Below are 14,354 nucleotides of genomic sequence, written 5' to 3'. Positions count from 1 at the left end.
TTACTGGCTTTGTTCTTAGAACTTACTCCTTGTTCCAGTCTTGGTGTTACTTCTCTTCGCTTAGCAATACCTCTCATCATAATGCTGTTTAGAAAGGTACTGCAACGTTTCAAAAGTCGCAACTGTTCTATTCTTTTTTTGTTTCCTCCATGTCTGATTAAACCTCAGAATCATTGCCAGGAAGATTTTGTGAAGATATTTCTTTTTTGCTACTAAAAATATCGTACACTTACATTTGAATCAAATGTATGTTCTGAAACATGTATTTTCATCCTTGGCTTTCTTCCATTGACTATTTAAAGTTGTTCTGGAACCTGCCCTAATAGTTAAATGACATTTAAGTAGTACCTAGACTTTGACCTTTTCTCCTGGGCAAGGAGAATTTTCAGTGAGTGCTCTTCTGAATAACGGAGAAAATATATGAGTAGATGAAAAGATAAATGTAGTGCAATTTTCCTGCTTCGTGCATAGTCTTCAGAGAATAATATCTAGTATGGGTGGCTAGACTAATTCAGTAATATGACGATTTTTTTTCCTGGCAAATGAGTACGACTCTGTGAGGATGATGCCTACCTAATTTAGAAGGGCAGATTCTCTACTAAAATGTAGGACACTCCAGTTTGAAGGATTTTCCTGTAGAATTAGTGAGAAAAATCTTGCCTTCTCCTTCTCCTGAGTACTAAATTATGGACATCATGTCTGTGTTTTTGACCAGATGCTTTTCAGTCATCAGTTCCTTGTTGCTGAAGCACTGTGAATTTCTTCTGCTAACAGAAGTAGTCTCTAAGAAGACTTTCAGTTATATGTTGAGGTGCCATCCACATAAACAGGCGACCCAAATTTGGCTTTACATATATATAATATTGCTGTCATTCTGTGCCATTTAATTTTTGAAATGTAAAAAAGATGCACGTATATGACTAGGTCAACATAGAACTTTACAAGCCATGTCAAGTCATAAGAATAATTTCATTCATTAAAAACGAAGTGAATTTTAAACGTCAAGAAAAGCTCCCATTATGAGTCAGTCATTCTAAATAAACTGTATCAGTCTGAGATAATTTAAAACCAAACAAGCTGAAAATGCGTCTGGGTTTTGCATGATAATTTGCAGCATATTGTTAACATTTGAATTCTTGTCATTCTTCTATACTGGTGAGTTTTTGACCATTTAACTTGGGAAAGGGAATTTAATCGTATGGCTGCATGCTATAGAACAGCTGTTAATAATTGCCTGGTCTATAGAGCTGCCGCAGGAGGGGATCTTGCTGCAGTTCTTGGGAGGTATCTGCCAGGAATTTTACCTGAAGGAGTGCTTCATTGTCAGGCCCAAGCTAACATAGCAAATGAAAGTCTGAGGCACTATCTCCCTCCTCCTTTCTAGTGCCCAGAAACAAAATAAATGAGAAACACGTACCACAGGAGTGCTACTGCTAGAAATTGAGCAAGCATTGACAAGTTACAAGCAGACCCAAAGAGATTTTACAGTTTAATAAATATGCCAGTTCTAAAAGGCATCATAAACTGTTGCTTGAGATGCACACTTTACATTACAGAAAACTTGTGGGATGTCTTTATATTGGTCTTGTGATCAAAATCATATGGTTAGTAGATACTTGCAGTTCATAAAAATCTTTCCATTAGTGTATAACTTTTTACCTACATACAAAGTCTGTTAATTCTTGCTTAGTTGCGCAAGACCTTGTTTTGCAATGCCAATGTATCTAATTAAAAAATGTTGGTTACTGGTGTATTCACAGATGAAAAACAAGGGTTTTTTTGTGAATTGGCATCTTAACATCCACCTGATGCATGATAATACTCTTTCACAACAATAGTGTAGTAAAACTTAACTTTTTTTTGTCATTTACAAACTTTACTCTTCTCCCTAAACACACTCATCTTTTTGACTGGTGCATGGAAAGTAGATAATAAAAGTAATTCAGGAGGTTATAAGACCTGTTAAAGCACTAGGTATGAAATGGCTGTCACACTTCACTTTCACAACTTCAGACATAATTATTGCTGCTTAATGGTTGACAGGCTAAGTCAATTTTTACAGTCTAAATGTTAAGAGTGGATGATGGCAGCAATAAATACCTGTCAGCAACAGCTTTCAAATACTAAAAAAAAATCCACTTGTATCTGGTCAGAGTGATAAAAGCACATGAAAGTTCACAAATTAACTGACTTTAAAAGGATTTTGTTAGGTCAGAACTGCTGGATTTCACAATTTATTTATCTTTTTTGAATAATATTTGTAGCTACAGATTAGCAACTATTGTAACAGAAAATCAAGTCAGAGATGAGGAGAAGGGCAAGTATGAGTTTTTAATCTGCATTTTATCAGGCTGCCTGTATTTTTGAATAGTGTATGCAGGACTTGGTTGTAAAGTACCTCATCTTGTGCTGATGAGGCGAGAAAAAGTGTTCAGCTTTGGGCTATAAGCTTAGCTCTCATGTCATCAGCAAACATGTTTAGGATACTAACATTTTAATATATTTAAACTTAAATACTATTGCTTTAGGTTACATTTATTTTGGCTTGTATTATCTTTCAGCTTTACTACTAGAGACAGAACAGAGGTAGTATCTGACTTCTTGCTTAATGCTTAGGTAATGTACAATAAGCCCTCCAAGCCCCTAAACAGACTGTAAGCCTGACAGCTTCTTTGTTTATTTTGCCATTTGTCTTTAGTTCATGGTGGAAAGGGGGGAGGGATGGGGTGTGGTTACCAGAGGTGAGTAGGAGCCAATCTGCTGGCAGTACGTCTAAATGCCATCTTCCTGGCGTTTAGATCTAGGCTTTTGGCGCAAGACGATGTTGCCAAAGCAAAGGCCTGTGGCTGCTCCTTCCTTCACACTTCCCTGCTCCACCATTGCTGCTCATGTCCTCCACTCCGACGTGGGTCCTCTGACGGGACTGCCAGTGCCAGCCCCGCCACAGAGCTCCGCCGCGGCCGCCCTCGCCCTGCCCCTGCCGCTCCTCGGCCTCCGCTGCCCTCGGCCTCCGCTGCCCGTGCTGAAGTAGCTGTCCACAGGGGTGCCGCCGCCGCTGGTTGGTTCAGAGGCGCCACAGGCTCCCCCCATTGGCTCAGCTGTGTCCTGCGCCGTGTGCCCTGGGGAACCGGCTGGAACCGGCTGTTGCCGGTGAGGGGGCAGCCCCCCCCTTCTCCCACAGGGGATCCCCCTGCACGCACCCCCACTCCCCCCTGCAACCAAAGCTTCGCCATTTACACCCAATACAAGGGGAGGGGACAGGGCAGGGAAAGGGGGTGGCAGACGGCAGCTGAGAGTGAAGGAGCCACAGAGCCGCCCTGCAAAGGTGCCCTGGGTCCCACCCTGCTGCGGCATGCAGCACCTGACTATTCTTAAAGCAGCGTCTGTGGCTATGCTGTAGAGTCTCTCCAACATCTCGGGGGCATGTCTGGCCTAAGGCAAAGGCAGGGAGGTACAAGTTCTTCTTGGTCTGAAAAAGCTCCTCTGCTGACCCTCAGCTAGTTGGCTGTGTGGCCCATAAGGGGAGGGAGAGACAGTACAGGTGGCCAGGAGAGATGGCCATGTCCCAGCACCAGCCACCCTGACTTGTGCCTTGCCTGCCCTGGGCGTGTCACCCCACGTTCTCCCCTTGGAGCCAGGGAAGGGCCCCACAGTCTCCATATCTCCCCAGGGCAGAGCTCACTCACCAAGGAACTGCACATTGTGTACTGCAGCTCAGCTGCATTCAGCCCGATGGAGAAAATGATGCCCTCCTGCACCTGCTTTGGCCTCAGAAATCAAACACAGAGGCAGAGGGTGACCTTGCATATCTGAAAAAGAGACTTGTCCCCTCTTGTTCGTCCTCCACTAGGGTGGCTGGGATCTTCCCAGGGAGTTTGTCCAGCAGAGGACTGCTAACCTCGCCCTAGCAGAGGGGGCTGCCCTAGAATCAGACTCCAGCAGGGGAGGGCACTGGCTGCAGCCCTGCAGAGGGGACCTGCTTAATCACTTATGCCGGCCAGTGAAGCAGCCCTGATGCCTGGCAGCTGTATCCATGGGGTTGCTCCTCACTGCCCTCTCCTGGGGCGGGGCACAGGCTCCAGGAGGTGGAGGCAGAGGTAGACATGAAAGCATGCAGCCAAAGAATGGCTCAGAGGCCTGAGATGGTTCCAGTGAGGATGCTGGTAAGGCTGCCCTGGGCAGCACAACAGAAACCTGGGTAGAATACTTCTGCAGAGACACCCAGCAGCTGCTGAACAGGCGGAGTGACAGACCATCTATGCCATGGCCACACAGCTTTCTGTGGCTTTGCAAATAAGCTCAAAGTGCTCTTACGTTGGAGACTTCGGAGTCATGGTCCCGGACACGCGGAAGAATGCTGACCCATGTTTCCTTCACTTCTCTGGCAAAGAATGATCTCTTTCCCGAGACGGAGGAGGCCAGGGCTGCATAGAGGCTGAAGGCGGAGGAGCAAAGGACCTCTAGTTCCTGCAACGCAGAAACCTGTCTGTCAGCTGGGTAATGAGGGCATCTCCTACCAGACTCTCTTCAGCAACTGAGTGCTGCTCATGGAGGACAGCAGCCTGAGGAATTGCTCATCTGCTCATTGAGACCCTCGATAAATCAGTGTGTAAAAAAACTCTTCAGGGGTCAGTACATCAGTGTGCTCAAATGCACTTCTGTTGGAAATGGTGTTTTGGAAAGATCTGGAAACAAGGTGGCCTTGTCCAGGTTCGTTCCCTGCCATGTAGCTGGCCCCTCCCTGAGCTGCAGGGAGCCAGGCTTTCAGCTCTGGGGCACCTCAGCAGCCTTTCTGGCCACAGGAGCGGTTTCATCCCTGAGAAACAGCAACCAAACACGTGAGACTGTTGGCCTAGGAGAGCAACAGGTGCTTCACGGCAGAGCCCTCCCTACCCACGGGAGAGGAGGAAAAGGGCCAAAGCAGATATTCAGCCAGTGGAAACCCTCTATGGGGCATGGGCAGGCCCCTGCCCACCCCGCACCTCTCAGACAAGAGGGAGAAAGAATCGGTTCACTCACAGCCTTGAAGAACATCTTGGTGGACCTGGCGATGCCTTCAAAGGCAGATCCCAAGCCCTTTGCCTTCAGCAGCGTCACCGCCTCAGCCAGCGTCAGGACGCTCTCAGCAGCCACCTCAGGACAGGCAGTGTCTTCCAGGCTCTGCTGCAGCACCTCTAAAACAGCCTTCTTATGCTTTTGCACCTGTAAATCCAAAGACATGCACCAACTTCTCGCTATCCCTGTCTCCAATAGCTGCTCTTTACCATTGCTTATGTTTTGCACCAGGAGGTGCTGGTCTGTTACAAAGTGCGCTCGGACATTTTGCACCAGATTTCCTCTTTGCAACCCTGCTGACATCAGGGAAAGGAGCATGGTTTTAGGAAAGACCCCCATTTGTTTTTGCTAGTTGGTCCAGGCTCTTGAAGCAGCTCTCCACTGGGATCTTGCTAGTGAGGGGCTGCAGTCAGAGTGGAGGAAAATTTGTCTCACCTCCTTGGGTGCTCTGCTGACTGCATTGCCCAGACTTCTCACTGCCATCTGCTGCATGGTGCTGCTTTGATGCCGTGATCTCTCCATGAAGACACGTAAGAACTTCCTTGCCCTGACTGACGGGTCCTTCAGCAGCTGCAACAAAGCAGTATGTCCTCAAGATTCAGGATGTGATCTTAGCCCAGGCACAGCATGTGAGGGGGCTTTGTACAAAGGAGGATCCATCTAGGTCTTGATGGCAAGGCTTTCTTCTGGTCTATTCTGACAGAAGGAGACATCTCAAGCAGCCGTTTTTTAAGAAAAGCCCTTTGAAACCTTTCTTCCCCATGCACTGCCTCACTTCAGTAAAGAAAGCCATCGCTGTGACCTGGAGGTTTGCCAGTTGGGAGTCTAGTCATTGGGAGAGGACCTGTATCAGGCTCTGCAAGATGAACTGGGTGCAGATCAGGACACCGCACACAGAGCACAAGCAGGCAACACACGGTAAAGTCGGAAGTCTACAGCCTGTGACCCCAAACTTGCCCTGCTCCATCTCAGGTGCTATCCTGCCCTGCAGAAGAGATCCCTGGCATGCAGGAAGGGTCCTGGCAGCCATTTCCCTGGGCACAGCCACACACAGGAAGGCAAGATGCAGCCCTGGGGCTCTCACCTAGTCAGGAAACACATGGCCTTGGCATGAGCCCAGGGATTGTCCAGGGATGCCCACACTCTCTTCTTCCCCAGCAGCTGCAGCTATTTCTTCTCAGTGCATTCGCTCAGCACCAACACTACAGCCTCATAGTAAAGCCTGGTGAAAAGAATGGCAAAGAAATCTCAAATTGCAGCACTGTAGGAGAAGACTAGTCTTTAGCAGAGCTAGAAAGCTCAGCTCCTTTGGAAGATGTTTGTTCACTCATCCCAAACTCCACTGAGGGAGAGACAAAGTACCCCTGAAATGATGCTTTGTAGCCTTTGAGTCTGTGAAGCTCACAAGAAAACTGCCTTTTTCATCCTTTGCCATGCCCCAAGCCACTAACAGCAGGAGGAAACCCAGGGTCCCCAGGATCACTCGATGCCAGAAACCCACTGCCCTCTCTAAGGACTCTTCTCACCAGCATTTTGTGCAGAATGCACAAATGTGCATTTAAGACAAGAATTATGGCTAAACAGACAAAACCAACCCAACACAAACAGAGATGGGAGGAAAAAAATCCCCAAATTTCCTGGGGTCGGATGTGACTGACACAACCTGTCAGGTCTGGTCTTGCTGAAATGCCCAGGTCCCAGTGCCCTGGGCTGCACCAGCTCTGTCAGCCTTCAGCGACAGGAGGGCCTCTCCCATCCTGAGAGATGCTGCGCCTGGCCAGCATGGCTTGGGGCTTTATTGCCTGTCTCTCCTGGGCACCGTTCCCAGGGGTCAGCTGAGGGAGGGGAAGGACACACTGCAGTTGAGGATGTGCAGGAGGCAGGATGAGAGCAATCAGCAGTACCAGCCCCATAATGGCTTCCTCTCTGTGAATGGACATTTCTCCAGGGAAGAAGAGAAGTCAAGCCAGCCCCAGTGACCTGTTTTCACGCTCAGGAACCAGGGCAGGCCAAAGCATTCCCTCGGTGCAATGAACAACCATGCTTGGCTAGGGAACTAAAGCACCCCCTTCCATGCCCCTTCTGCTCCTTACGTGCATGGCTTGTCCTCTTTCCCCTAGGTCGTCATGGAAGAGCCCTCTGTGGGGGCTTAGGCACACAACATCTCCTTCCCCAGTGCCTCACCAGGTTGTGCCTCAGGAGGTCGTGCCTCAGGAGGCCTGGAAGGAGGTGGGGAAGGAAGCATTGGACTTCCTCCTCTGCTGGCAGCCCAGACAGCACTTCAGAGATAGAGAAGTGTCGTGGTTTAGCCCAAGCCAGCAACTAAGCACCACCCAGCTGCTCGCTCACTCCCCCCTGGTGGGATGGGGGAGAGAATCGGAAGAGTAAAAGTGAGAAAACTCGTGGGTTGAGATAAAGACAGTTTAATAGGTAAAGCAAAAGCCGTGCACGCAAGCAAAGCAAAGCAAGGAATTAATTCACTGCTTCCCATGGGCAGGCAGGTGTTCAGCCATCGTCCAGGAAGCAGGGCTCCATCACGCGTAATGGTTACTTGGGAGGACAAATGCCATCACTCCAAACGTCCTCCCCTTCCTTCTTCTTCCCCAGCTTTATATGCTGAGCATGACGCCATATGGTATGGAATAGCCCTTTGGTCAGTCTGGATTAACTATCCTGGCTGTGTCCCCTCCCAACTTCTGCACCTGGCAGAGCATGGGAAACTGAAAAGTCCTTGACTAGTGCAGCAACAACTAAAACATCTCTGTATTATCAACACTGTTTTCAGCACAAATCCAAAACATAGCCCCATACTAGCTACTATAAAGAAAATTAACTCTATCCCAGCCAAAACCAGCACAAGGAGCTCCAGGGAAATTTGACCAAGAACCACCTGTTAAACAAGAGCTTTTCCACCAGCCTAGTCCCCCCTGCCTGCCTGCTGCGTTTTCACTACCTGCAGGTGTCAGGGCTGGGAGCAGCAAACTGCCCTGGCCCCCTGCCACTGCTATTGCTGAGACACCTCAGCACAGTACCCTGATAGTCTCCACGAATATTTGCAAAGGGCAACCAACCCCCTTGTCCTGAAGCATTAGCTGGAAAGCAGATGCAAAGCTGCATAAATGCCTCTGCCATTGAACATATCATGATAGACTCCAGAGCAACCTGGTTCTTGTCTAGCTTGTGAATGGAGGAGCTGAGCACAAAGCTGTCATCTTCCCCTGTCTTTAATTTTTCTGTTAAGCGCTTCAGGACCTGAAGCCCAAGGTTGCTTCTCCCCAGGCTTCTCCACAGCTCCATGCTATTCCTGCAAGGGAAGAGATGTTCACCCACGGGCCATATCCTCTAGTACCTGCAATGCCCTCACCAGAGGCCAAACACTCTCTTCTTCAGCAACAAGGTTTACGATGTCCAGTTCCTACCAGAGACACAAGCACATGGTCTTGCTGCACTCAGACTTTTGGGGGAGAAAAAGGACCTGCTTCTTCACTGGATCCCCCTAATGCGAGCAAACCATGGGTCTCTGTTTGACCACAACAGGAAAGGGGGTAGAGCACATACCTGTCCATGGGCAGAAACTTCTGGAGGAGGCTGTCAACTGTGGGCTGTTCATACAAGTGGGCAAGGATAAGCACTGCCTGGTGCAGGAAGGGCCTGAAGGTGCTCTACTGCTCAGTCTACGTGCAGCTGTAAAGGACGTCAAGGATTTCTGGCACCTGAAAGGAAGAAGGTGAGAAAGAATGACTCGGTGCATCCTTTCCCCATGCCTCTATGGGGCCCAAACACAGTCATTCGGTGCATTAGCAGTGCCTGCTCGCTTGATACGCTGTCAAGGTCTGAGCCCAAATTTCACTCCTCCCACCCTGTCCAAGCCCTGGCTCATGTTTGGGGATCAGCGTGCTCTTAGCACTCACACACATGCGCATCCTCAGTTGCTGAATGTGGCTGGGTCCAGTGGTGCCAGGAGCTGAGCACTGTGCACATTGAAGACACAGAGACGTATCACAGTGAACAGCCTTGATAATCCTGACCACGTGGCTGTAGTGATGCAAGATTGTCCTCATTTTGTCTGGGGTAATTTTCTTCCTAGTAGGTAATACAGTGCTGTGTTTTGGATTTAGGATGAGAATAATTTTGATAACACACAGATGTTTCAGTTGTTGCTAAGTAATGTTTATACCAGTCAAGGACTTCTCAGCTTCCCATGCTCTGCCAGGTGTACAAGAAGCTGGGCAGGGGCACAGCCAAGACAGTTGATCCAAACTGGCCAAAGGGCTATTCCATACCATATGTCGTCATGCACAATATATAAACTGGGGGGACTTGGCCGGGGGGGCAACGATCGCTGCTTGGGGACTGGCTGGGCGTCGGTCCGTGGGTGGTGAGCAGTTGCATCACTTGTTTTTTTGTTTTTCCCTGGGTTTTGTTCCTCTTTCTCTCCCTCTCTTGTTATTTTCCTTTTCACTACAATTTACTACTACTACTATTATTATTATTATTATTATTATTATTGATTTCAATTATTAAACTGTTCTTATCTCAGCCCACGGGTTTTCTTACTTGTGCTCTTCAGATTCTCTCCCTCATCCCACCAGGGAGGGGGGAGGGTGAGTGACCGGCTGTGTGGTGCTTAGTTGCCAACTGAAGCTAAACCACGACAAAGATCAAAACCAAACGGGATCCTCAAGCCCCCAAAGACACCTTGCAGTGAAAGAGGAAGAACGCAAAGGTTGGTGCGTCCCAGTGGTAACTGTCTCACTTGTGGCAAGTGACCACCACCGTCCGAAGCCCGACAGGAGACTTCGGACCACCCGTGCCAGTGTCTGCTCATCAACGCACGGAGCAGAACGCTGGGGGAGGTGCTCACGGACACCTCGGACCAGCAATACCTCTCACCTCTGCATTTGGGCTGTGTTTCTTTAGCCCATGCACAATGTGGCGTGCAACAGCCAACAGAAAAAAGTCAAAGCCACATGGAGAAAATGTCTCTTACGTCCTGAGACATTTCCTGACCACAGTTGATCGGAAGGGCAATTATCCACTCTCTAGCAGCACATGCATGCTCGTCTTTGGCATGCAGCATGCTTTGCCTGATGATGGTCATAAAGTCTGTGGCCTGTGCTGGGGGGGAAGTTTCTGCAAACAATCTGGAAAGACATCAGAAACAGGAGAGACCCTGTCACAGCTCTGCTCTGGCTCTTCAAAACGTGAAGAAAACCTAAGCGTACTCTTAGTTCAAAAGTTTGCTGGTCATGGAGGGGGCATTCACTACACTCCTGCTGTGCATACACTGCTATTTATACTTCATGTGGGTAAGAGATTTAGAAGCGTCTTCTCCCATGTTGTTTGCTTATATGCAAAACTCCTCTTCTGAAAACAGTGTGTGCACACATCCCCCAGCATCAGTTCCTTGTACAGTGTGCCTAAAGGCCAGGCGTAAATCAAAGCATCTTGCTACTTGGTAACAACAGTGGTCCCAGCATGGGCATTCAGACCCTCTCACAATCTCCCAGTGTCACCTGTCTCAGTTGGTATGCTTATGATCTTGGCTGGAACAAGCACCAGGAGAAAAGGGGAGTCATGCATACGGAAACTGAACCTCCGGCCCCACATTTCGATAAAGGAGGACCAAAGGCCAGGGTCCTCCTAAACTCAGTGCAGCAGGATGTCACTAGCCAGACTCTGCAGCTGCTAAATCCTGGGCTGGACATGGACAGATCCTTCTTTTCCCTGGAAGTGTTTCAGTAGCTGCAGACCTCTGCTTCCAGACCCCGCACAGGTCACAAACATCCCTAGGAGGGAGGAAACCTCCATACGAATTCCTCAGCACAGACAGATGCTGCTCACTGAAGAGGAGGCAAGAAGTCCCTTCTGACCAATTTCTTAGCAGGGACGGTGCCCCATCCACCACCTTCCTTCATTGTGGGGAGTGTTTCTCAACTGGCTGGAAGGAGGTTTAACTAAAACCCTTTGCTTCATGCTCTGGGCATGGAGTGCAAGTCCCTCCTCCCTAACTCTGGGCATCAAACTGAATTCCTCTCTCTGATTCTGGGCAGGAGATGTACTCCCTGGTAGGGATGAGTTTGGGGATGATGCCTGGGGAGCTGCCTGTCTTCAGCAAGGGGAAGGGCACCCCTGGAATGTTAGGGACCTTGTCTGAGCTACTTATCTGACCTTCCCCTGTATCTCCTGGATGTGGAGGGCTAAGATGTGTAGGACGGTCCCCGGTATTAGTGGCAATGTCCTGCTCTCAGCAGTGGAGGATGGCCCTGGCTGCCCTCTGCAGTCCCTGGGAAGGTGGGACCTGGGAAGGTGGGACATGGTGACCCTCTTCTGGGGATCCCTCCTAAGGTGGCTGGGGAGGTGGAAGACTAATAGGGTGGGGGTAAGAAACCCAGCGGAGCACATTGCCTCTCCCTTCTGTCCTGTGAACAGGGCCCAGCCCATGGGATCCTGATGGCAGGAGGCAGGGAAGGGAGGGCTGGGAAGCACCTGCTCTCCTCACCTTGGATTTGGAGAAGACAGCTGAGGCAAGCCCCTGCTAGCTGGTGGGACATAGCCAGGGTTTTGCAGGTCAGAGGCCCCAGCACTCCCACCAAGCAGCCAAACTGCTTGTAGGTATATCCTTTCTTCAGGGATGAGAGGCAGGAAGAAGGTTGCAGGTGACCCCAGCGCCCTTTCCTACCTGTGCTGCCCTGCAAGCTGTGACTGGGCATCGGGGCAGGCAGAAGGGCCACCCCATAACCCTGAGAGACCTGCAACCCAGTGCATGGCTGGGCAGAGCTCCTCTTCTAGGCCACAGCCAGTGGGGAGGCAGCACAGGGTGCATGTGGGGTCCCTACTCACAGTGAGCTGGAATCAGTCCTTGTAAACATCCAGCAGCTGGGCACAGACCTGCAGGGCCCCCTTCCACTCCTATGCATTGGCCAAGAAGAGTGAGTGCCACATGACCTGGGGGCAGATCTGTTTCATGATGGGCATCTTTCTCTTCCTGCATCCCTCTCTCTCTTCCTCCTTTTCTGGCACTTTCCCCCAGGGCTCCGTGTGGCCCCCAGCCACACCAAGTACTGGCATTGCTGCCTCCACAGCCTCGCTTTCTCCAGATACCCCTGCCATCACCCAGGAGCTGTTGTCCTGCAGGCATCTCTGCTCTGGCCTGCCAGGGGCTGGCTCTTGGCTGAGATGGCTCTTGGCCAAGATGGCTCTTGGCCATCCTGCCCTGCCCTGTTCTGTTTCCCCTTCAGGGGAATCAGGTCTATGGGCTCCCAGCCAAGGCACAGGTGCAGGCTCCCCTTACCTGGTGGTGCACAATGCTGCTGAGGGTGAGAAAATTGCTCTGTGGGATAAAGGTCTGGACTCCCTCCAGAACATCCAGGAAATAACTGAGGCTCTGCAGGAGAACAGGAGAGGAAAAAGGGGTTAAAGCTACTTAAAGCCACTGGGGAATGGAGAAACCCAGCATCGGGCTAAGGGAAGTCCTTAACGCCAGCTCCCAGGGAACCAAACCCCCTCCAACCCTCCTGCACAGGGCTTTTTGTTTGTTCTCCCCTCAGACCAGCATCAAGAGTCTTTCTCCTCCGAACAGAGCCTTGTTTTGGCAGCATTTCCAAGCATTTCCTACCCATCAGACCTCTTCTCCATGTTGGACGGACTGGATGTGGCCCTGGGTGTTAGGGCAGAGCTCCTCAGCACACAGAACTCCAGGGTGGTGGAAAAGCCTTCCTTCCCTGGGAGATGGGCCCCAGCAACTCTTGGCTCTCTCCTGGCCCCATCTGGGTTGCTCTTTTCTTGCGTGAAGAGCCCAGGAAGCCTCAGACATCCCTTGCTCTCCCTGTTCCTCCTTTCTCTAAGGGCTCCCCATCTCCTTCCCACATCCCACAGATCCCTGACACCTCGTGGCACTTGCACAGACCCCACGGCCATGCCGGGGCCCTGCACGACATCTCACCTTGGTCACTTAGGAGGTGTCTTGGACATCCTGATACTGGTACAGGAGCCAGAGGAGCCAGCAGTACTCATGTACTTGTGTTTGTCCTGTTAAAGGGAGATGATCTGCAGGAGCACAGAGAAGAAACTGCTCTCTAGCAAGCAATTTAAATGCTGAGTGACCTTGCATTTTTAAGGGTCATACTTTGCCCTTGAACACAGAATTTTCAGTGGTTTTTCAGTGGGAGCTCAGCTTGTGAGTCAAGGGGAAATATACCGTTGTGAGATGCACGTGGCTCTAGGTGCACGTGGCTCTAGATGCACGTGGAGAGAACTTGCATCTTGTCCTCTGGCGGCCTTTGTGGCAATGGAGAGAGAGAAAAGCTTCCCTTCACGTGGGTGGCACCAAAATTCTTCAGGCATCTGAGAGGCTGTTGAAAGAAGGTGGGAAGGGGTTATGTATGCTATTTGGCCTGTTCAGAATGTGAGTGATTCTTGGCAGCAGTGCAGCCTGGTCATTTTGGGGTTAGCATCTGCCCCTTTTTTACTGACTTGTATTCTCCTGCTTTTCTTGATGGCTTTCTGTGCCCTTGACCTATGCCTGAGAGAGAGATTGGGCAGCTTACTGCAGCTAATGCCATGACACTTCTTAAGTGGTCTGGTAATGTGTTACAGAGGCACGCGCTCACCCTTTCTCAGAGACCAGCTGCAGTGTTTTGGCAGGTCGCCCCTTTGTTGCTGCCTTCTTTGTGCCATTCTCCAAGCACTTGTGTCCATCTTGGCCAGAGGTCCAGGCACAGCAGTTTGAAGCCTGCCAAAGGTCACCCTGTTGCAGCAAAATTTCATTTGTTTTGTCACTGACAAGTGAATGGCTGGGAGTGGCTGCTTAGTGCTGTCCAATCTCAGTGGTATATGTAGGGTTAAGTACAATTTCTGTGGCACACTCCTCTTGCAAGGTTTGTGAGTCTGCTCCCATATATGCTGGGAGATCTTTTGTTGCTGGGTGCAACAGGGAGTCCGGTGGTTCTCATCTGTGTTCTTATGCCTGTGAGCAACACACTTAGATGTACACATGCTCTGCAAATTGCTCATGTGCCACAGGAACCCTTGCTATAGGGAGGTACACATTCAAGTATCCTAACAGGGAGACCAGTGCATAAAAAGGAATAGAGTTTTGTGAGTTTAACTGACTTTGAGATTGGATGGTGGAGGATGACATGTTATCTTGAGACGTAAAAATCAAACCCAAGCCAGGGAGTTGTTGCTCTTGGATACATGACAGTGTGTGCAGCAGGCTCTTGGACAGTATAAAGAGGGATGCTGCACAGGAAGCTAGATAAGTAGGCAAAAGAAGTTAGTGGCTTGCTAAATCTTTG

Source organism: Mycteria americana, chromosome 4, assembly GCF_035582795.1.
Source record: "Mycteria americana isolate JAX WOST 10 ecotype Jacksonville Zoo and Gardens chromosome 4, USCA_MyAme_1.0, whole genome shotgun sequence".
NCBI classification, from domain to species: domain Eukaryota; kingdom Metazoa; phylum Chordata; class Aves; order Ciconiiformes; family Ciconiidae; genus Mycteria; species Mycteria americana.
Note: the sequence above shows the minus strand (reverse complement) of the source record.